The sequence below is a fragment of the Sminthopsis crassicaudata genome, chromosome X (genome assembly GCF_048593235.1).
Source record: "Sminthopsis crassicaudata isolate SCR6 chromosome X, ASM4859323v1, whole genome shotgun sequence".
In the NCBI taxonomy this organism is placed as follows: Eukaryota; Metazoa; Chordata; class Mammalia; order Dasyuromorphia; family Dasyuridae; genus Sminthopsis; species Sminthopsis crassicaudata.
In genome coordinates, this window is record NC_133623.1 from 49,505,270 (window position 1) to 49,529,078 (window position 23,809).

The window sequence follows — 23,809 nt, forward strand, 5'->3', positions numbered from 1 at the left end:
TATTACAATAACAGAGGTCTTTGTAATAATAAGAAATATATATTATTAATAGATATTATAGTACATAGTGATATTTGCTTAGATTTTAGAACATATAGTGTGAATTTTAGTAGAATAGAGCAAAGACTCCAACTTTTTCTATATTACTGATAATAGAGTTGTTGATAAATATGTCAATATTGTCAGTATACTTTCCATAGTCATTTCCCCCATTTGAATTATAAAAGTAACATTTTATTGTCTCCTATTTCACATAAAAACAAATTTCAACATTCTGTTTTTTTAAAAAAAATTATCTCCTTTTTTTGTACCTCCCTCAATGAAAAGGCAAATAATTTAATATGTTATGTGTGTGTGTAGTTATACAAAACATATTTTCTTATTAGCCATATTGTAAAAGAAAACATGAAACTAAAATTTAAAGATAAACTAAGGAAAAAATTTAAAGTATGCTTTTGATCTGTATTTAGACTCCATCAATTTTTCCTTTGGACATAGTTAAATAGAATTCTTCATCAGAGTTGTCTTGGCTCATTGTATTGCTAAGAATAGGTAAGCCATTCTTAGTTATTCATCTTACAGTATTGTTGTTACTGTGTACAATGTATTCCTGGTTCTACACATTTCTCTTTGAATCAGTCCGTGTAAGTCTTTCCAGGTTTTTCTGGTAGCATATTCCTTGTTATTTCTTATGGCCCAATAATATTCCATCAAAATCATATACTACAACTTGTTGAGCGTTTCTCAAATGATGGGCATCCCCTCAGTTTTCAACTCTTTGACACCAGAAGAATTGCTATAAATTTTTCGTACATATGTCCTTTTTCTTTTCCTTTTAAAAAAATTCTTCCTGGATACAGATCTTGTAGTGATATTGCTAGACAAAGGGGATGCATAGTTTTATAGCCCTTGAGAAATAGTTCCAGATTGCTCTCAAGAATGGTTCTGATCTCTGAGTGACCACAAGGACCCTTTTCTGTCCTTGAACCATGAAGAGGGTCATTTGCTGGTCATAAACTCTGCTGTACCAGAGTTCCTCCTGGCCCTGGAATTGCTAACCGGGACTGTAACCAAGATCCAAATGTGGGGAAAGCAACAAATTCCAGACCCAGTGCCAGGTTCTCCTTCTGACCAGTTGTTTGACCCCTTTACCCTCTGTAGCCTGAGAGCTCTGAAAGCATCTGCTGTGGCTACTGATTCACTCACTTCCTTGTGATTGTGCCCAATTTGCTGGGGTCTGGTCTGTGTTGGTGTGTGCCTGAAATGCTTGGAGTAAGAGTGAACTTAGACCATTGACCCTGCCTCCAACTTGATCTGCAACTATCTTCCAGGGAAGGAACCTATGGAAATATGAGGAAATATGAGACTGGTGCTGTGCTCCTGCTTCCTCAGCCATTGCTTCTAAAGAAAGTTCTAGTCTCCAAAGTCCTTAAAATTAACTTACATTTTGTTGTAGCATGAAATCACATATGTATATGTAGGTATATGCATATATACACACATATATACATGTACATACATACACCTATATCCATATATGCGTATAATATATATTTCATCAATTGAAATGACACTAAAGAAAACATTCATATATTAGTTTTATCTCATCGTTACATTTAGGTCAATATGGGTTATTGTCATCCAGAACTATCAGATTTAATCTTATGCTAATCTTTACATCTATCTTAAACTTGTACATATATATATATATATATATATATATATATATATATATATATATATATATGTATATATACACACACATATATATATGTGTGTGTATACACATATTTATGTATGTATATATGTATATGTGTGTATGTGTATGTGTTCTTCAGTTAAAATATGATCCCCTTAAAGTGAGAATTGTCTCATCTTTCTATTTATATTCCTCATATCTAGAACAATATTTTTCAGAGCATAAGTGCTTAATGCTGGTGGTTCAGTAGAAATAAATAATCTGTACCAATTTTTTGGATTCTTCTTCCTGACCTACCTCAAAAATTGACTTCTTAAAATTTTCGTGCCTGATTATTATCCAACATAGATTTATTTGTATGGATTTTATGAAGTCCAATTGATATTCTTACCTTTTTAATTGCTGTTTCCACTTCTTATAGTATTTTGGATTTGGGGACACTGTCCTTGATGATGTTACTAGAGTATAGGATTTAGAAGTTAAAAACACATTAGCTATAATTTATTGTGCAAAGAGCTTAAGCATATTTTAAATTTAAGATCAAATTACAGATTTTAGCAACTTTATTTTGTAGTATACTTATGAGTGAACTCACATGAACTTCTAAAAATACTTGTGTAAAGAAGTGATATTTAGACTAATACAGATGTTGAAACTTTATTTTTATCTAAAGAATGTTAATTCATATTTTCCTTCTCAAATTTGATATTTTTAGAGATGAGCAGTTTAAATATGATTAGGATTTTGATAGATTATACATAGCAAATGAATCAATCATACTTTCAATTATTTTTCTTCCTTTAAAAATTATTTGAGTGATGGTGGGAGATTTTCTGAAGATATTTCTATTTCTTCCTTCCTTTGATTACTTGTTCCAGAGATCCTGATCACAGAGTATTTTTTCTTTTGATCAGGGTATATAGAACTGGAAGAGACCTCAGCTTGTATAAGTGAATGTTTTCATGTAACATATTAAGGTGTTTAAACTTAGAAATGAAGTGATTTGGACACCACTGCAAATAACCAATTGATAGCCAGGGTGGGTGCACCCAATTTGATATTGGTAATTAAAGGCCATAGTAAGATTTTGAGCAAGATAGTGGCATAGTGAAATGCAGGATGTGGTGAATGTGAATGAAAAGAACAGAATGTGAAGAAAGCAAAGAGAAGGAAGGATAGTTTAGAAGCCGTCAATGAAAAATTGATGATGACTGGGACTCAGATGTGGCAGTGGGAAGTGACATGGTTGAAAATCATTGAAAAGGACTTAAGATAGGTGAGAGAGAGAGAGAGAGAGAGAGAGAGAGAGAGAGAGAGAGAGAGAGAGAGAGAGAGAGATTGAGATTATGTGGCCTAAAAGCCAGAAAGACTTAGGTTTGAGGCCTGCACTGACATAGACTCTGATAAGTCACTTAGCTCTCTCTCAGTGCTCTAAGTCTCTGAAAGACTCAGTTGCAGAGAAGCTACCAGAATTTTATAAGATAATCTGTCCTGTTAAAAAGACAAGAAGGTGAACTAGCATAGAATTGGTTAAAGACGGAAAAGACTTTAGAAATAATGTTATACAGATAAGTAAACTAAGGCCTATATTGTGAAAATATTTACCTAGGATCACACTACTTATCAGTAGTGTGGATCTATAGCTTATGTCTCCTAAATAATCACCCAATACTCTTATCTTATACCATAAGATGATTATAAACACAAGTGGATTTTATTTTTTTATATAACTTACCAAAAAAATATGACTGAAACCACATTCATAGTAATCTGGAGTAGACCTGACTTAACTAGTCCCCTAGGATAATTGATTTTAAAAAATGAGATATTCATAAGTTATTAGTTAGCAAAAGAAGAATCATTTAGCCATAATGAAAGAAGTTTATCCATTTTAAAGATAGGCACGGTGAAAAACCTGGAAATAATTTAACTGCTTAAGCATTTTTGCCTAAATTCCTCATCCTGATTCATTTGCCAAGCATCAGATTAGACACCTAGAGCACCTAGTACTTGTATTTTCCTCTGAATCTATGACCCAGGTTGTAGCAGAAAACCTTTTCTATTATTTTATTACTACAGATTCAAATTACCATCTTTTCTAAAAGGAAAGCTTGATATGATTTTTAAAAATCTAAAAAGGAATGATTGCTTTAAGAATAGAGGGGAGAGCTAGTTTTATGGTATACTGTTATAAAATAAAAAAAATAAATTGTACAACTTTCTAACATTTACTTATTCTACCTTTTTGATATTTGTTAATTTAATACCTGATATAATTTAGAAAATATCATACTAATGAATTTTTATAAAAGAGAAACAATATAAACTACTAAGAAAACATTAAATTTTGTCTAATTCTTAATGGATCTAAAGTATTATTATTTTTTGTAGATGTATATGCATGGGAATATGTGACAAAAATTTTTGTGTGGACATGTCTTTTATTCCATGGGGGATAAAGGGAGAAAAAAGCAGTATTTTATGGGAATTCATTTGCTTACTTTTATGTCATTGTAATCTTATATCAACAACTTTACCACCCACTGTCACTATATCCTGAGTTTCTCATATTTTCCAATAATCTCAAACAGAAATTGAGATGTTTAAATTTGTAGCCAACTCATTGAGATCATAACATATTTTAAGAGATACTTCAGAAATCATAGTAGATATATTTTATTTTGTTAGCAAAATGACCAAGATCAGTGCTGGACAGAAGTGGAAAATTGCATCTCTTTTCTTTATGTAAGAGACTATAGTATAAAATATTGTATATGATGTCATGCATGATTACTACAATACTTAATTTGTTGAACTATCCCTTTTCTCTTTCTAAGATTTTGGTTACAAGTGATCATTGATTCACTGGGTATAAGAAGGGTAAGATGTATTCAAAAATGAATGTGAGGTAAAAACTTATTATAAATAAATATGAGATGCAATTTATGTTAAACCCAGTAAAATTTAGCCATTTAAGAGGGATAGTTGGTGGTAGTCATGGGAGAATGAGAGCAGCAAAGTAATTGAAATGTTTCTGCTGAATGCTTATCCAAGTTAGTTTAAATTGTTCCAAATGTTTATATCTTCTATTTCTCAAATGCACTCCTACTCTATCACTACTTCTTAGAATTCTTTGTTTCCTTAAAAACTCTGTAGAACTGCTTTCTTATATGTGAAAATTTCCCTCATCCCCTAGCTTCTAGTGGCTCCATTCAGGCTTGCCCATCTGTTTGTTTGTATACATTCATTTATGTATATGTTGTATCTCTTTATGGAGTGCAAGATGTTTAGGTCATTATTTAATTTTTGTTGTTGTATTGCCTTCCCTTAACCTGTTTCATGGCATGTTCTAGGCATTTAATCAGTTTGTTGTTTGGCTCTGTTTCAATATCGCTACGTCTATATTCCTCTAGAATTAATGAGTTAGTCTATTTATTATTTATTTTACTGAATGGTTAGTTTTTCATGGTGTACAGAATGCTGGACCTTGATTCATGAATGACTTGGGTAAAAGATAGTATGGTACACTGAAAAGGATACCGGTTCTTGAATTGGAGGACCTCTGTTCACATCTTGCCTCTGATCAATACTATCTGGAGCTCTAGAAAAGTCACTTTACCACTCTGGGTTCTCAGTTTTCTCACATGTAAAATGAAGGTTAGGGTTATGGAGCTTCTTAAATGGCTCCTTCTGATAAACTCTGGCCAAATGACTTGAAGAAAGCCAGTCTTTCATTATGTCAGGCAACTTTTTACGACTCATCTAAGTCATAAGTGATTATCTTCATTTGGGAAGAGATTTCACACATTAGAAGAACCTTGCTCCAAAAAAGTCATATTTGCTTTGGGAACTGATGTGTCTTACTGATGTCCCTGAAAACAAGACACAATTTTCATTTATTCTTTATTGAGAGAAGTGTGTTTATTGGTGATGATCTTTGACCTATTCTATCTTACCTATATGGTCTGTGGGAAAAAAATATTTGAGAACCATTTACTTACTGACGTTTTTGCAATTTCTTTTAGGGGCCTTGATGCTCTCAGCAAGAAAGTGAAGTCTTCCACAATAGATTTACAATAGAGTCAGGAAGTCTTAGTCTACAAGATCTGACTGGCTACTTCCATCCCCCAGATGAACATTTAGAGCATGAAGATAAGCAAAACTGATTAAGAGCTCTAAAGAACCAACAGAATCTCTTCCAAGAAGAGGTAATTTTGTACCACCCACTCTTTTATTTTATGCCGTCCTGTGGGGAAAAGGACTTCCTGATTGATAATTTTCATGAAGAAAATACTCTATATCAACTCTGTGCATTTAACACTTTGGACCATTATTTGATAGATATTTAGACTAATAGTATGACCCTAAAATAAAGAAAAATTGAATTCTAAAGAAACAATGTTATTATTTCTATTTTCCTGGCTTAAGAAAAAATGTTGGAAAGGCAGCTAGCTATGTGGCATAGTGGATGGAATATAGGCCTTGGATTCAGGAAAATCTGAATTCAATCTGATGGTAGCCATAGGACCATGGGCAATTATTTAATCTGTCTTGGACTTTGTCTCCTCATCTGTTAAACAGAGAAAATAACACCTTGCAATGTTGTTGTGAGGAATTAGTAATAATAACAATAGTAATACATAGTATATAATAATCATAATCATAATCATAATATATAAGAGTACAAACTTAAGCCAGTAAGTTGGAACTTTTTACTCTGTCGGCAAGAATAGACTATTTAATTTATTTGTTTCCCTACTATCAAATTAAGTAAAAGTTCATGAATAAGATAATGATAATTGGGAGATAGCTTTCTTTTAGTGAGTTAGGAATATTATTCATAATAGTAGGATCTTATATAAGGCCTTTAGACATATAATCCAAATCCGTCATTTTAGAAATGAGGAAATAGTACCAAAATACTAAAGACCTTGCCCTGAGTCACATAGTGTCAGAACTGATACTACTTATGTAAGGCTATCCTCTTTTCTTACTTACAGAATAACATTTGATCCTCATTAAAAACTATTGGTGGTAGATGGCTATCACTATTCCCAATTTACGAGTGAGAAACTGAGGAAGGCAGAGATGAAGAGATATTGCAGTCACACCATTAGTACATATCTGAGGCTGCATTTGCACTCAAATCTGACTCTAGACCCAGTATTCTATCTACTGTTATATCTAGCTCCCTCCTCCTTCTGAGATTGATTCCTTTCATGCTAAAAGTTGCATGATATGCAGACACAACTCCTTTATTAGTAACACAAGCATAGAAAGGAAATTAAATCCTACTTGTGTTTTCTGTTAAAGCTTTTCTTGAGGAATGTATGGTTTTTCCTGAGAATGGAACAGAAAAAATACAATTTTTTTTTCAGATGGAATGATATTTAAAATAATTTAAAGGCCTCTATAATTTGTTTCCCATCAACATTTATAGAAATTGAGATATTGCTACTCTGGAAAAAATGTCATCTCATTCATTTGAATATTCCCTCCAATAAAACAATTACCCAGTATTACCTTCACATCTTTTGCTACTCTTCTGTGTGTCCTCCCATAACTTTGTCACAGGGACCCACGTAGTGTGCAAGAGGCTTGTCTTGCTTTCTCTAGACATCATGATGATACCAGTGAAGCTCTTAGGCTTCACTGCACATTTCTTTCACACATCACAGGACTATCCTTTCTTCTCTTACAGTTATACATTTCATTCCCCTGATTATTTCTTTTCTTCCTGATCACTTTGAATTTCTTATTGGTTACATATTTTTAGCCTGCTTACATTTATTTACTACCTGTTTCTCTATTGTTCTCTATGTTATAATCACTTTAAGTCCTTCAAATACAATGTATTCCATAGCTTTAAAAAATATGGTGGGACAGCTAGGTGGTGCAGTGGATAGAGCACCAGCCTTGAAGTCAGGAGGACCCGAGTTCAAATCTGGTCTCAGACACTTAACACTTCCTAGCTGTGTGACCCTGGGCAAGTCACTTAACCGCAGCCTCAAAAAAAAAAAAAAAGAAAGAACTATGGTAACACAGAAGGAAGATTGGATTATTCTTTGAGTTGTAGGTACTTGAGGTATTACACGACCTTTGCAATTTCTTGAAGGCAGCACATTTTGTTCTCCTGCCATTTAATACTGAGTCCAACTTGTTCGTGGTATTATGTGTTTCAGATATACATGTTGATAGGAAGACTCTAGGTTCTCCATCCAAATATGTGTCATTGCCTAGGTAATAGGTAGGCTTCACCTTTGTGGTCTTCCCTTAGTCATCCTGAATCCTTTTGAGTGGTTACAGACTTCATCCAGAATGTTTTGTGGTGTTCAGGGACTTGATGTCATAAGTAGAATGTCAGCTGAAAAAGAAACTTCTAGGAGAAGTCTCATTATCTGTGAGACTTCAACTTGCCGTCTCCATTGCAACTCCTCTATTACAGTGGCACACACCTTTGACAAACTTACATCTTGCTTTTTTATACTTTGCCTTATGTTTATGATCAAATGACTATTGACTGTGTTTATTTCAAGGAATCTTGAATGCTTTTAACATTTTTATTAATATTTTATTTTCCCCAGTTTCATATAAAACGATTTTTAGCATTTGTTTTTAAAACTTTGAGTTCCAGATTCTTCCCATTCCTCCACTGAGAAGGTCCATATGAAGCTAGGTCAAACTATTCCATAAAAGTCATGTTATAAAAGAAAACATAGATTCCCCTCCTCAAAAAAGCCTCAAGAAAAATAAATTTTAAAATATTGAAAGCTTCAGCCTGTATCCAGACCCAATCAGTTCTTTCTCTGGATATGAAGCATTTGTTTTTATCACAAGTCCATCAGAGTTGTCTTGGATTATTGTATTGCTGAGAACAGCAAAGTAATTCCTAGTCGATCATCTTACAATATTGCTTTTAATTTGTACACAGTACATTTCCCTTTGCATGAGCTCACAGAAGTCTTTCCAGGTTTTTCTGAAAGCATTCAGCATATCATTTCTTATCACACAATAGTGTTACATCATAATCACATAGCACAATTTATTCTGCAATTCCCCTATGGAAGGGCATCACTTCAATTTCCAATTCTTTACCCTAAGAAAAGAGCTGCTATAAATATTTTTGCACATATAGATACTTTCTCCATCCCCCTTTCTTCATCTCTTTTGGGATATATGCATAGGAATATTATTATTAGGACAAGGGATATGCAGGGTTTTATAGAGCTTTGAACATAATTCCAAATTGCTCTAGAAAATGGTTTCATCAGATCACAATTCTAACAACAATGCATTTATGTCTAATTTTTCCCACATTCTCTCCAACATTTGTCATTTTCCTTTTCTGGCCTATAAGCTAATCTAGTATGTATGAGGTATTATATCAAAAATTGTTTTAATTTGTATTTCTCCAATCAATAATGAGTTAAAAGTATTTTTTTCATGTGGCTGTAAACGGCTTAATTAATTCATTTGAAAACTTTATATATTTTTATTATTTATCATTTAGGGAATGGATCTTTTTAAATATTTAATTCATTTCCTTTATGTTTGAGAAATGAGGCTTTTCTCATTTCTAAAATATATAATTAACTCAAATTTATAAAAATTCAAGTCTTTGATAAATTGTCAAAAAATAAGAACAGACAGTTTTCAGGTGAAGAAATTAAAACTATTTAAAGTCATGGGAAAAAAATCTCTAAATCATTGTTGATCAGAGAATTGCAAATTAAGACAATGCTGAGGTACCGCTACTCCCTCTTATATTGGTTAAGATAATAGGAAAAGATAATGATAAATGTTGGAGGGTATGTGGGAAAACTGGGACACTAATACATTGTTGTTGTAGTTGTGAACACATCCAACCATAATGGAAAGCAATTTGGAACTATGCCCAAAGAGCTATCAAACTGTGGATACCCTTTGACCCAGTGGTCATACTAAGCTTGTATTCCAAAGAGATCATAAAAAAGGAAAAGGGCCCACATGTACAAAAATGTTTGTGGCAGCCCGTTTTATGATGGCAAGGAACTGGAAATTGATTGGCTGCTCATCAGTTGGAGAATGGCTGAATCAGTCATGGTATATTATTGTTCTGTTAGAAACAATTCGCAGGATGGCTTCAGAAAGACCTGGAGAGACTTATCTGAACTGATGCTAAGTGAGGTGAGTAGAACCAGGAAAACATTGTACATGGCAATAAGGAGATTATAGGATGATTGATTCTAATGGATGTGGCTCTTTTCAAAAATAAGGTGATTCAGAGCAGTCCCACTGATCTTGTGATGAAGAAGAGCCATCTGTACCCAGAGAGAGGACTATGGGGACTGAGTGTGGATCACAACATAGCATTTTCACTTTTTGTTGTTGTTTGCTTGCATTTTGTTTTCTTTCTCATTTTTTTCCTTCTTGATCTGATTTTTCTTGTGCAGCATGATAATTGTGGAAATATGTATAGAAGAATTTCACATGTTTAACATATATTAGATTACTCGCCATCTATAGGAAGGGGTAGGGGACAGGGAGAGAGAAAATTTTGGAACACAAGATTTTGCAAGGATGAAAGCTGAAAATTATCCATACATATATTTTGAAAATAAAAAAGAGAAATGTGACCTTTATCAGAGAAACATTATTTCAAAATTCATTCCACAATTACTATTGCTAACTATTCCCCCCATTTAATCTATACTCTCACTCTCTTTTTCCACTCTGTCCCTCCTCAAAACTATTTTGCTTCTGATTATCCCTTCCTCCAATATGCCCTCCAGTCTAGTACCTTACCTCCCTTCTTGTATCACCTTCTTTTCTTACTTTCCTGCAGGACAGATTTCTATATCAGATTTAAAAAAAATCTTCCCTCTTGAAGAGAATTCTAATGAGAGAAAGATTCACTCACTCTGCCCCCTGTCTTCTGTGCCTCTTTTATGCCAGATCATTTATACCATTCTACTTTCCTTTCCTGATCATCCCTTATGCTTCTTCTGAGTCCTGTATTGGAAAGTCAGATTGTTTATTTGGCTTTGGACTTTTTTTATCACAATGCTTGGAAGTCCTCTATTTCATTGAATATCCTATTTTTCCCTGAAAGATTATATTCAATTTTACTGGGTTGTAAATCTTAGCTTCTTTGCTCTCCAGAATATCATATCCCAAACCTTCCAATAATTTAATGTAGAAACTGCTCAATCTTGTGTTATCCTGACTGTGTCTCCACCATATCTGAATTGTATTCTTCTGGATGCTTGAAATATTTTCTCCTTGACCAGGGAATTCCAGAATTTGGCTATAAATATTTATGGGACTTTTCATCTTGGGATCTTTTTCAGGAGGACATTGTTGAATTCTTTAAATTTCTCTTTTACCTTCTGGTTCTAGAACATCAGGGAAGTTTTCCTTAATAATTTCTTGATAGATGATGCTTATACTCTTTTTTTTTTATCATGGCTTTCAAGTAATTCAGTAATTTTACAATTCTCTCTCTTAGATCTTTTTTCCAGGTCAGCTGTATTCCCAATGAGACATTTGACTTTGTTTTCTATTTTTCATTCTTTTGGTGCTGTTTTATTGTTTATTGATTTCTCCTAAAGTCATTAGCTTCCATTTGCTCACTTCCAATTTTAAGAAGTTAATTTCCTCAGTGAGCTTTTGTACGTCCTTTAATTAATTCAGCCAGTTTTGCTTTTTAAAGTGTTTTTCTCCTCATTGTCTTTTTGTACTTCCTTTTCCATCAGTCTCATTTCTCTTCCCAATTTTTCCTCTACCTCTCTCTTACTTGATTTTCAAAATTTCTTTTGAACTCTTCCATGACCTCAGAATAATTCTTATTTTCCTTAGAGGCTTTGGCTGTAAGAATTTTGACTTTGCTGTCTTCTTTTGAGTGTATGATTTGATCTTCCTTGTCACAATAGTAATTTTCCATAGTCAGAATTTTTTTCTCTTGCTTGCTCATTTTTTCAGCCTATTGATTGGCCTTTAACTCTTTGTTAAAGTGGGGTTCTGTTTCCAGGGTGAAGGATGCAATGTCCCATAATGTCCCAAATGTGTAGCTGTTTTCAGAGATCCTTATAGGGAATTGTAAGTATTCATTACTTCCAAGGTAGTATGATCTAAGAAATATGATTATCACTCTCCTGGCCTGTGCTCTGGTCTGTATGCAACCACAAGCACTCTTTTCTGACTTGGATCTGTGATAAGGGTTCTGGCTCCACTGTGGCTCTAAATTCTAGTTGCTAGTGCCTCCTCCTCAACTTGGGACTATGAGCAAGGAATGAGTCCTGGGCAAAGCAACAGAATACTACAAAGAGGATCCCGCTATCTCCCTCTGACCAGCTATTCAACCCCATTTTATGTGGGCTGAAACCTCCAGAAACTATTGTCCCCACTGCTGCTTCTGCTGCTGCTACTGCTGATTCAGTGGATTCCAAGACCTATTCCTGGTTTTCTAGGGCTGAGACTGGGCTGGTGTGGCCCAGGTGGGCCATTCTTCACTCCCCCCGAGTGCAACAATCATTTCTGCTGATCTTCTAAACTGTCTTTGGTTAGAATATTGTTTCACTCCATCTTTTTGTGGGTTCTAATGCTCTAAAATTTGTTTCAAGTAATTATGGAAAGGTATTTGGAGCAGTTTAGGAGAGGGCTTGGGTGAGTCTCTGCTTTTACACTAACATCATCACTCTGATTTTGATATTTGGATGAAAGATGCTTATTGGAACAGAGTCTATAAGGTGACATTTTGCCATATAGCATCAAATGTTTTTTTCTTAATTCACAAATAATAAGCTTAGTGGTATTTTCTATAGACTGCATCTTTCAGGAAACTATCAAAAAGATGTAGATTACTGTAGAGTATCATTTTTAAAAGTTTGCTTATTCCCTATCACCACTACATCAAAGACATTTCTCATAAAAATTGTACAAACAGGAAAGCAAGTATACAAGCCAATAAATGTCAATATTCCCTCTGCCACTTTTTAATTGTATCAAGAATCTAAAATTTTTGCCTTGCATACCTTCAATATCCAATACCCTATTCAGATATCTTATGAATATATACTATTATATCCTAAAAATTATGCCTCTTCCAGCAAAAATCTGTCTGTATTAGCCTCTCCCATCTTTTTTCTGATTCATGAGAGAATATGTTATATAATCATTCACTGTTCTTTCACAAGAGTTGTTATTGATGTTTATTTTTGAAATAAATACAACCTATGGTTACTATTGCTCTGAGGTCTTTGAGAGGTACATCAAGTGGTTGCTTAACTCAAATATTTTCTGGATTCTAATGGTCTCCCATCCTGTGCTTACCAAACCTTTTCACAGGAAAAAGTTCGTGATTAAAGGCAAGAATCTTCTATTTAGTATATAAGTCATTGGCTTCTTATTCTTTCTTCCTGAACCATACTTTTGCAAATATTTCTTGATATCTTTAGTTATTTTTTACATCGAAATAATTGCATATCAAATATATGTTATTATAATTCAACTAAGCTTACCAATTTATTAAAAATAATATGCCTCTACCTTTCTATTTTCTGCAATTGATATTGGTACATAAGCCACAATTATTTTAATTATGATCCTTTTGCACATATTTACCATGATTATTGGAATATCGATTACCAAATACTCTCAGAGTAATATATTATTGAACATGTTAATCAAATAATAGACATTTTTCCATATGCCTTTAATGGACTTGTTATTTATATTTAGAAGGAAGACAAGCATTTGTCCTTATTATGTGTATTATTTGGCATTTGTAAAAAAAAATTGTAATATATACAGTGTAGAGGGCTGCAGATAGTGGGGGAACTTTGGGAAGGGGCAGGGAAATTAGTTGGATTACTTTTTTAAAATCCTGGCTTGGCCTTTGGATGTGTTGGCCCCGTTCTGTTTGAAGCAAGGGATACTTACTGCAGGGTGCTTATAATTAGCATATCCTCAGTGTGATTGATGACATAATGGCTCTCTAGTTCTCACATACTTAGTGTGCTGTAATGACATAATCATACTGAAGTATTTAAGGGCTGGAAATGAGACTCTCCATCTTTGACCATCCTGGTGGCTCTCCTGCCTTCTTCACTCCTCCACTAAGACCAAGGCTGGTCCCGAGATCTTCAATTTTAGTTTAGAGAGAGTAGGGAATAAAAGATGTCTGTCTTGGAGGGAATTTGAGGTCAGATTATAAAGTGACCTCTCCATTGAGGGCAAATACCTCCATTCCTTATGGAGCCATTGAATCCCCACTGAGAGCCAATGTGTAGTGTCCGGACTAGCTCTCTGGGGGATCTTGGGACTAGCCCTAGTCCTTGGTCTTAGTGGAGGAGTGAAGAAGGCAGGAGAGTCACCAGGATGGTCAAGATGGAGGGTCTCATTTCCAGTCTTCTCAACCCTTAAATATCTCAGTATGATCACATCATTACAGCACACTAGTTATGTGGGAACTAGAAAACCATTATCTCATCAATCACACTGAACAATTGCTAACTATAAGTACCCTGATGTAAGTATCCCTTGCTTCAAGTAGAACACGGGTGGTCCTCCCCTCGTTGAGTTCTCAGGAAGGGAGGTCAGAACACCAAAGGGAAATGGGGAGCCAAACCAGATATTGTCAGCAGGTTTCCTCTGGGCTGAAGTGTCTTATACCTTACCCAAAGTTCCCCCACTATCTGCAGCCCTCTACAATACAGAGTTGTCTTTTAGATAATTTCGGGTGGTATACCTTTTCCCTCTTTTTCTTATAAAATTCCCCATTAGCTTCTTAAATAACTCAGAAACATATGAGGGAGGAAAAGACATCATAGATAAAATTATTGATTCTATTGGAATTATCTAGAAAATCAATACCAACAAAGACTTTAGAGGTGTTTTCTCTCTATTTACAGTTTAACTGAACTAAATTATTTTTAGAATGCAATTTCATTATCTTACAGTTGATTACAGTTTTGTCCTATAAGTTGCAAGGTATTGCTTGTATCATCTGTCACTCTGGGTTTTTGTAATGGGCCAGAACTCTGGCTTGAGGCAAGGATTCTTACAACAAGGTGTTAACTCCGTGGAATTGATAGGACAATGGTTATCTAGTTTTGCATGTGCTTTGTTCTCTACTTCAGTATGATTGAGTTAATCTTAAAGCAAATAATGGTTCCCTAGTGATATAATGATTGGTTTATACTCAGTATACTGCCTGATATAATTGTAATAGGGTATATAACCTGGGAACAAGCTCAGCCAGAGACAGAGAAGACTTGACCACCATCCTGGTGGCTCTCCTGCCTCCTGCATTCCTCCACTGAAACCAAGACCCATTCCCGAGGACCTCCAGAAAGCTAGCCCAGCCCCAGGAGAAGGATACAGAGTGTAAAGGAGACAATAAAGACTTTGGACTTTATTCCTGACTATTCTCATGGCCATTATTCTGCTGAGACTAAGAGCTGGCCCTCCAGAAAGCTAACCAGAACATTACAGTTGTTTTTTTCCTTTTCTCCCCAAAATCTGATCTTCTCTCTGAACATAATTCCAAGATTATTTTTCTGCTGTTAGAATGAGAAAGTGACTCTGGCCTATTTGATATTGACTTAAAATATGAATCCAGATCATATTTTAAACAGTTTCATTTATTGTAGGTCTGAAACATCAAGATAAAAGTTTCTGCAGTTTGAGATGAGTTCTGGCATTAATGATGAGACTTTGTACATTTTTTCTTAAATTGTGTGCATTTCATAGAAAAAAATGAAACTGTTGTTAAGAGGAATCTCTGAGAAGACAACCATCTTCTCATTTGTGTCCCTTTTTCTTTAAGTTCCATATCTAGTTATTTTAATTATTTTCCAATTACTTTGCTTATTTTTTCTTCTTTACAACCACAAAATTTTTCTCACAATCTTCTTTTTGTCTAATTTTAAATGTGTGCAGGAAGCCCTTATTTAAAATAAAAAATCGTCTTGGTGGCCAGAAAAAGAGCTTTCTTCTGTTTTTCTCTCCAAAACATTTTCAAAAACAGACTTGCCAGTCAACAAGCATTTATTAAGTACCTATTATATACTAAATACTATGCTAGGTATGCAAAGTGGGGAAAATATGTAACTCTCACTGGTGAGAAGCTCACCATCTAATGGGAGAGATAACATGAAAATAATTCTGAACAAACAAGCATTTTATACACACAGACATACACATTTATATAAGAGAGAGAAGGAAGGAGAAGAATAGGAATAGGAGAAGGAGGAGGTGGAGGGGAAGAAAGAGAAGAAGAAGGATTAGGAGGGAGAGAAGGAGGAGGAAAAGAAGAGGAAGAGAAAGATAAAGAAGAAGATAACAATGAAGATGATGATGAAGACAAATGGCATGCAACATGTTATCAATGATGATATTATGTGGTCTAGACTGACTTTCTTACCTTACATTGCATGAATAAAGGTGGAACTTGAATTGAAGGAAGCCAGTGAAGTTGAGAGGTGGAGAAAAGTGAAAGAGTTCTGGGCATATGTGACATCCAGCAAAATTCATGAAGTCAGGATTTGGCTTGTATGGACCCGAGGAATAGTAAGGAGACCAGTGTCACTGAATGCCATAATACATGAAGAGGAAAAAGGTGTAAAAAGATTGGAAAATGTTGGAAAGGACCAAATTATGAAAAGTTTTGAAAGTAAAATTGGATTCTGTATTTCATCCTGGAGGTGAAAAGGAGCCATTTAGAAGAGAAAAGTAATGTGGTAATAGACTAGAGTCGAGAAAGACTTAAGTTAGCAAGATCAGCTAATCAGTTATTAACCATCTGTTAAGTGCCTACTATGTGTAACTGTTGTGTCAAACAGCATAGAGTTGCCTTAGTCCTTTCCTTATTTGATATATACTTGCTTTCTTTTCAGTTCTTTCCTCCAATAAAAAAGTACTTCCCTAAATAACTCTGTACATATAGATCTTCTTTCTCTTTCTTTGATTGCTTTGGGATGTTGATAGGCTTAGTAGGTTATTACTAAGTAAAAGGACATGGATAGTTTAGTGACTTTTTAAATAGAGTTAAAAATTGCTTTCCAGAGTTGTCATACCAATCGACAATTCCATTAAACATGCATTAGGATGTATGTCCTCTTACAACCTCTACAACATTTGCCATGTGGATTTTTTTTCATATTTGCCAATTTGCTAGGGATGAGTTAGAACCCTTAGAGGTGTGTTATATTGCATTATTATTTTTCTAATTACTGGTGATTTGGAGAATTTTTTTTCAATTGATGGTAATTGTTTAGATAGCTTCTTTTGGAAATTCCTTTTAAATTTTATCTCTTAGGAAATAAGTCCTATGTTTACAAATTAGAATGAGTACCTAAATATCTCAAATCTGAGACTTCAGTTGGACACATTTGCTGCAGGAATTTTTCCCCATTAACAATTTCTTTTCTAATTTTAACAGTATTGATTTTGTTTATTTAAAAACATATTAATTTTACATAAGCAGAGTTGGATGTTCTATCTTCTGTGACCATTCTGTCCCTGGTTTGGTCATGATCTCTTCTCTTTGTCATAGTCATGAAGGTTATTTTCTTCTTTGCTCTTAGAGTATGTTTGTGATATGACTTTATAGATGTGTCATCCATTCATTGGAAACTGTGTTACATCATGTGAGATTGGTCTAAAACTAATTTCTTCTAGATTACTTTTTAATTTTTCTTGAATACTAGTGCTTACCCAAGTATTTGGGGATTGGGGGTTAATGAAAAACTAGACTACTATCTATTTTTAATGCTATGTACATAATCTGTTTTATTGATTGTCATCTCTCTCTCTCTCTTTTTTTTTCTAGTCAGTACCTAATTGTTTTGAAAATTGCTATTTTGCAGTTTACTTTGAGGCCTTGTATCTTTGGCCTTAATGCTTTTCCCATGAAAGTCTTTACCCTTTGTTTTTTAAAATTTTTATTTTATCATTTCTTTTCTAGTTCTCTAAGGTAGGCCATTGGTAATTTGATTTGTATGGAACTGAATAAGTACATTATTTTACAGAATATTGTCATTTTTATATTGTCATAGATGAACCATTAGCACTTGATATGCTTCCACTTAGATCTGTTTTCATTTTTATAAAGATTATCTTATAATTGTATGCCTATGAGTCCTATGTATATCTTGGTAAGGAGACTCTTACTTATTTTGTGTTCTGCTATATTTTTAGTGTAATTTTACTTTCTAGATCTTTGGGGGATTTGTTGATAATTTAAAGAAAGGCTGAAGATTTGTTGTGAATTTATTTCATACTCTATTACTTTACTGAAACTTTTTTCAGTTAAAGTTAGCGATTCTCTAGTTCAGCATCAAATGCAAAAAAATGATCATTTTGTTTCTTCTTTACGTATACTTTCCCCCTCAGTTTCTTTGCCTTATTGCTATAGCTAATATTTCCAACATTGTGTTAAATAATAGTGGTGATAATAGATCTTTGCTTCACTCCTGATCTTATAATGGATTCTAGTTTATTGTCTTTACACAAAATGACAGCTTTTATTTTTATATAGATACCTATTTAGGTATTAAGGCATAGTCAGTTTTGTCTTGCTTTTTACTGTTTTTAACAAAAATAGGTATGAAAGATTTTTAAAACCCTTAAAAAAAAGGGCTGATGCATAATCGCCTGGCCTGTACCAGGGTTGACATGGAATAATGGTGTTGACTGTAATATCCTGATCTTGGGCATGCCCTATTCCTTGCCCTTATAATCTGAACCTCCCAAGCTTCTATCTAAGCCCCATTTTTAGCATAGCCACATAATTACAGAATTTAGGTTGTAAGTCTAGTCCCTGAACTTAGCTCCCTTATCTCCGCCCTAGTATCTTGTTTCTGATTCTAGTTTTTCCTTGCTGCCCCCATCTGTGCTTAGAAGACATTTGTATTATATTCCAGTGCTTCTTGGAGTTCTCTAACTTCTCTCCCTTCTTTAACTAGACCCATTACCTAGTGCCTAAAGTCTTTGACTTTCTTTTTGTGAGGATCTGAGGTGGCAAAATGTAGTTACTAGCATTTTGGCTCAGATTTCCCCATCACTTTTCATTTGGTGTCCTTTCTTATCCTTGCTGGAGTGGTTGGAGCAGACCTCAGTTGTTTTGTTCTATTTACTCCACCGACTTAAGGAGAGTTTTAGGTAGAGATTTTTGTATGTGTGTGTGTCCATATATGTATATATCTGTGTATATGTGTATGAATTATGTACATTATACTGACAGCGTGCATAGTAGTCAAATTGGGATCCAGATTAAGGAGAGAACATCTGGATTGCCTTTGGGAATGACAAAGCTCCTTAAATTATGCCCAGCTTATCACTAAAACAAAGTTCCACTGTTTTAAACACTAACATTTAACTGGTATTGTTATATAGCTGTCAGGTGTCGTAGAATACTAAAGTCCACAACAGGTTTAAGTGAAAAGCACTCAGGAGGCCATAGTGGCTAGGGTAGGCTGCTACCCAAAGAAGGAGTTTTGAAAAAGAATCAATAAAAGACTCAAAGACGTGTATGAGTATAAAAAGAACATAGTCTGGTCATATAGTGAGTGAATTAATCAATAAACATATAAGAGGATCACTTGGTAGCCACATAATATCAAGAGAATTAAATGAATGGTCCCCTGCATTGTGGGTAGATATCCCACAACTGCCCTGTGCTGACCCTATGGGAAGAGAACAAAAACCACAGAATCATCAGACATTGCTAGGTAATGATCTGCCTGTTGGAAGGAATTGCTATATTGATGAAAGCAAAACCCAGATTCATATTTTGAATACTGAATGTTTTGTTACTAAAAAAATAGATCCATAGTAGTTTCCTGACTTTCTTCTTTGCCTCTGTCTCTCTGTCTGTCTGTCTGTCTGCTTCTTTCTCTCTCTGTTTCTATCTCTGTGATTCTGTCTCTGTGTCTCTGTCTCTGTCATTGTCTCTATGTCTCTGCCTTTCTCTGTCTCTCTCTCTCTATATATATAATATATACATATGCATGAATGTATGTGTTCCCTCCCTCTGAGATTTTCTTCAGTCACATGATTTCATGTCTAAAGAAATGGAGGCATAGGCTCCCTGACTCCCAATCCAGTGTTCATAGGATGAGAGAGGGGCTGCAGAAGTCTTCCTTTCCAATTCTTTTATTTTTACATTTGAGATCATCTAGGCCAGTCAGATTCATTGCCCAAGGTTACATAGGTAGTCAGGCAGTTTAGTGGCAGTGCTGTAATTTGAATCTAGATCCTTTGTTGCCACATCTATTATACTTTCCATTGCTCCATTCTGATTCTCATTTTCTTTGTTATGTCACATTGGCTTTCTTAAATAATGAAATTCAAGTTAATTTTTCTGAGAAAGAAATATGAATATGTTTCATTCCGTGTATTTGACCCTTATGAACAGTATGGTTTTAAGCTTTCTGCTTGCATTCCCTTTTTATTGAATCTAAATTTCACGATACTCTAATAAACTTGAGATAACACATTGCTCTCATTTGTTACGAATGTTTTGAGATATGGTAAGGAAAGCAATTAATATAAACTTTGTTTTATTTTGTAGTGGCTCTCATTAGAGGAAATTGCAAAAATTGTGCTCCATTTTCTGGCTCCTTGGATTGGCTCATCAGCAGACTGGAAAGACTGGAGGCATCCTCAGGTATATATTCCATTTGTCTTTTTACTCCTTTATTATCCTTCTTTCTTCACTTTAAATACAAAAATAAATCCTTATGTTCATATATATAGTATTTGTGTGTGCATTTGGAATTTCTTTTAATGAATTCATCCCTTCCTCCCTTCTTCATTTTCTCTTTTCCTCCCTTTGTCTCTTCTTCCCTTCTTCTTTTCTTTCCTTCCTCCCTCCCTTCCTCCTTTGTGCTCTCCTTTGTTTTTCTTCCTTCTTCTCTGCCTTCCTTCCTCTTTTCCTCTCTTTCTCCCTTCCTCCTTTGTGCTCTCCTTTGTTTTTCTTCCTTCTTCTCTGCCTTCCTTCCTTCCTCTTTTCCTCTCTTCTTCCCTCAATTGTTTCCTTCCTCCTTTCCTCTTTCCTTCCCTTCCTTCCTTCCTTCCTCTCTTTCTCTCTCTGTCTCTGTCTGTCTGTCTCTGTCTCTAACACACACACACACACACAAACACACACACATTCATAAGCATGTATCTCAGCGCTTTTTCATAATCTGCCAGCTTCTAGAATACATTTGAAAATAAGGGAACTAATTTGTAAATGAAATTTCAACTTAAGAAGGCATTTTTATAGGTTTTGTTAGAGTAGCCTGGGTATAGTCACATAAAATGAATTCTTTAATTTATTGCTTTTTTTCCGAACCAAGAATGCCATCTAGACTTAGAGTCATTTGACCGACTTAAAGGAAAAGTAGCATTCTGACTTTGATGTAAGATTCTGAAAAAGGATGCTATTGCATTGCAATTTCTTTTCACATTTTGTCTACAGTGAACAGTATTAGATTAAATAAAATATTTATAGGAAATATTAATATATTGCTTTTTTCAGTATTTCATGATTATTAATTTGAGGCTCTATAGAGATGCATAAGTGTTAAGTAAATACTTATATACATAACATAATTAGTTAAGTACTTGGAGAATTGGAAGCCATTTACATGTATACAACTGTAAAATGCCTCAAACTTGAAATTAATCATTTGAATACTATTTTAGGGATTAAGATTTTTCCCATTTTTTCTTTCTACCCTTGCCAGTCTGTACTTAATGGCAATAAATTAAAAATTGGTTGTTTCAAATATTTTGCAATAAAATTTATTTGGAAGACTGTGGGAAATGGTTTCCCTCCTAATCTATAGAAAAAATGGATATTTTTATTTGAAAAAAATTGCACTTCTCCCTCATTTTGCATTGTTAGCTTTATGGAATTGTCCTTTAAGTATAAAACACATAACTAGAACGGTATTAAAAATCTTTCCTGTCAAAGGTAAAGATGTGATTACTGTATTTAAATTCAGTAATGTTAACATGGAGGTCAAGAATAAAATTTGAGAGTAATATGGGATCATGGGAAAATTCATTAAAGATATATTTTAGTCTCTTGAGTATATCCACAGAGCTCCATGTCCACAATCAGTTTAAAAACTTAAGTATCCTAAGATATGAACCTTTTAGTCCTCAAGTCCGACAAGACATAGATAATATCTGCTCCTGTTCGGAAGTCAGGAGGGGAGTGTCCTTTCTTTCTGTATATCTGAAAGCAGGCTCACCTCAAGTTTCTGTGTGCTTGATTGGAATGACTACTAAGGATAGTCATGCTTAGCCTCCAATTGAATGTTTCAGTGTAAGATTAATCTAGGTTTGGAATTCCCATTTCAACAGGCAGGTTGAAGAGGGTGGGCACAAGTTTATTACTGCTCAGAACCTTCATTTAAATAAGACATAAGGGAAAAGGAAACTCATAGCACAAAAAGTAATTAATATATAACTAATAAACCCAGTGGCCACTATAACGACATACAACATACATCATGGCCCCTCTGAGGAAAACACCGGAATTCCCCTGCTGAGAGAATTCATGGTCACAGCTATTCATAGTGGCAAGTGACAGGCATTGGCAGGCAAGTTGTCTATCACTTCCTAGCTAAATTCTCAAAGTCCCTTTCCACTAAGAGGCTTTTCTCAGCTGAGAACAAAGAAGGCACTGCACTAAGGACTCTCATTTGATATGTGACTCTTGAGATGTGGCAGCATCCCAGGTGCAGGATGCTCCATCACATGAGACCCCCCCAAGAAGACTATTTGTTCATTCCTTTAGCAGGACTGTTTTTACTCAAGGAACTGGCCAGGTTTCCAGGGTAAACACTGGCCTGCAATGAAGGATACTCACTGATTAATACACAAGAAAGGATGCCCTTCCAACTTCTTGGTGTTTTCCTGTGTTTTTCACATTGGATAACTTAAAGCACGTTCTCATGTTCTCAGCAGAAAGTTATATAAAAGACAGAGCTGAGACGCATTTAACCTTCCTTACACCCAGATAAAGTACAGATACTGTTAGGTTCTTACTAAGTGCTAAGTTGGTACTTAACAATTCTCTAGCTCAGAATTCACACCTTTAGTTCAAACCTTTAAGGGAGTTTTCACCTTGAAGGAATACTTTAAAGAAGCAAGTTCATTGGTTGGGGAAGTTCCCACAAGCCCATTCTCTGGGAGGATAAAAAGAGGCAACATTGAGTCTGAAGAACAGTCTAGACTGGGAGATTGAGTTTGGATGGCAGTCGAGATTGGGCAGTTTGGATTGAGTCCAAGAGAAGACGTCCCATGGATTTGCAAGTCCAGCAATCCCATACTTTTGGAGGGGAAGGCTCCAGAAGCCTCCCAAGAAACCTGCTCACAGAGGAAAAGATTATACAGAAAAGAAACCTCCGTCCAGAGAAGGATTACAATTTGAGAAACAACAGAACATTTACATATTGGTGCCCACAACGTGGGGCAAAGACTTTTGCTTATCCTGACAAGGACTTTTTCTGAGCCCTTCAGAGGAGCTAGCCAGGGCCTTGAGACGAATACCTGACACTCTGTAAGTGGTACAGTACCCCATATGCTTCTGTTTGTGGATAACATCGTTCTAATTGTGTCAGAATTTAGAATGTCATGGGGTTTCCTAAACGAGGTCAATTCTGCATTTAAAAAAATCCATTAAAAATTAAGGGCATGCAAAATGTTTGTGGCAGCTCTTTTCGTAGTGGCTAGAAACTGGAAGATGAATGGATGCCCATCAATTGGAGAATGGTTGGGTAAATTATGGTATATGAAGGTTATGGAATATTATTGCTCTGTAAGAAATGACCAGCAGGAGGAATACAGAGAGGCCTGGAGAGACTTACATCAACTGATGCTGAGTGAAATGAATAGAACCAGAAGATCGCTGTACACTTCAATGCTGTATGAGGATGTATTCTGATGGAAGTGGATATCTTCAACATAAAGAAGATCCAACTCACTTCCAGTTGATCAACGATGGACAGAAACAACTACACCCAGAGAAGGAACACTGGGAAGTGAATGTAAATTGTTAGCACTGCTGTCTATCTACCCAGGTTACTTATACCTTCAGAATCTAATACTTAATGTGCAACAAGAAAATGGGATTTA